The 1,941-nt window shown below is 39.6% G+C and overlaps 1 protein-coding gene across 1 annotated transcript in view; it reads right to left on the reverse strand.

Moving 5' to 3' along the window:
• LOC117958237 overlaps nucleotides 1–1,941 on the reverse strand; it is an 859,617-nt gene that overhangs the window by 246,213 nt on the left and 611,463 nt on the right. The gene's annotated exons all lie outside the window — the stretch shown is intronic.

A 1,941-nucleotide genomic window follows, 5' to 3' on the forward strand; every position in this document is an offset into this window, starting at 1 on the left:
GTGTGTGTGTGTGTGTGTGTGTGTGTGTGTGTGTGTGTGTGTGTGTGTGTGTGTATGTGTGTATCTTAATTTGTAATATTATTTATTTATACCACAACTCCCTTTTATGTTGTTTTTATAAAATACAGCAAGAATGTTTTCAGACAGTCAAATATAAGGACGCTGGGACTAGCACTGTGACTAGCCTATCACAGAACGGAGACAGAGTCAGTGGAGACTTATTCAATCCGAGTACAGATATACATTACTCGTATAATACTTGTACTCGGCAAAAGGGCTTTATCCGTACCGGATACTCGTTTCAGCCGAGTACTCGGCTCATCCCTAATATATATATAAAATGTTGTTCTTCCAGGGCCAGCAGTCGTCGTAGTGGAAGAAGGGAGAGATGTTGTGTTAACCTGCTGCCTCAGCCACGAGGAGGACAGTGAGTCCGAGCTGTTTGACTGGGGGTCCGATGATCAGAACGACGTCTTCCTGTATGATCACAGTCTCCATTACAGCAACGGTCGTCAAGGTCAGAGTGAGCATTTCAAAGGTCGAGTCTCTCATTTTCCAAATGAACTGAAACACAGCAACGCCTCCATAATCATCAGAAAAACGTGTAAAGTGATTTTCCACTTTACAGGGAGAAAATAGAAATATTCCACATCAAGCTTGTTTTTCTTTACCGTTTAATGTAAACTTTGCTATTTAAAAAAACATTTCAACCAAACATTAAATGTGTCATGTCACTTCATAACGTTACCATGGCAACTGGAAGTAAACATAACTTTTTGCAACTTTCCGCTAAAACTTTGGACATTTTTGCAATGAAAATGCGTGATTATGAAATCATGCAAGCCTGTGTTATTGTGCGCTGAAATCGTCAAATTATGCGGCGTATTTGAAAAAATTCCCCCCCCCCCATAATTATGTGGACTTTGGCTGATTATGGGATCGCATAACCAGGTTTTTCTGGAGGGGCTGAGTAGAAGGTCAGCAGCAGGTTGGAGTCCAGGTGTTTCCTGAGGAACCTCAGGAAGTGTAGCCGCTGTTGAACCTTAACGCACAAAAGGTAAATACTCAAAGAAGTACAAGTACATGTGAGAAAGTGTATCTCTGGTTGTGATCCTGAGTAATAATGTCGTTGTGTCTCAATCAGGCCGGACTGGAAGTATTTTGCTCACAAGTCGCCTGAAAACTTCTCCACTCAGCTTTAATTTCTTATGTGACTCGCAGGTTACGCGTCACCATGGTTACTGAATATTTCAATTAGGGGGTTGGGTCCAAAAATCACAGACACACAAACACACGGACACACAAACACACAGACACATGTACAGACACACACTGTTACAGAGCTGCCTTGAATGCAGCTTATTTTGAAAACAATGTTACTTCCACATTGCATTATGGGATACTTATGCATTACAGCATCTGTGACTCATCTCCGTGTTCTGATTGGTCCTTGACTCATCTCCGTGTTCTTATTGGTCTACTACTCATCTCCGTCTTGGTCAACAGTTTTCATCTCTGCTGATGACTGACACCTAGACTTGTCACCTGTACATGCCGAGCAGCGGAGCCACACCCTACACACCTGGGACCAGGTGAGGTGTGTTTGTGCATATGCACACACACACACACACACACACACACACACACTACTACTACTACTACTATTACTACGAGCTGCAGTGCTACTACTATTTTTACAGAAAAAATTCTTAAAATTGTATAGCAGCTTGTATTGTAAGTGAGAATAATAATAATAATAATAATAATAATAATAATAATAATAATAATAATAATAATAATAATAATAATAATAATAATAACTTTCTGCAACTTAGTTGAAAATTAGCTACTGACACATTTACAGAAATGATTATTAATGTGCGTTGTCCTTATAAGTAAATACATTTTTAAAACTCCATATAAAGCCCTTATTGGTTGTTG

The sequence above is a fragment of the Etheostoma cragini genome, chromosome 15 (assembly GCF_013103735.1).
Source record: "Etheostoma cragini isolate CJK2018 chromosome 15, CSU_Ecrag_1.0, whole genome shotgun sequence".
Taxonomy (NCBI): Eukaryota; Metazoa; Chordata; class Actinopteri; order Perciformes; family Percidae; genus Etheostoma; species Etheostoma cragini.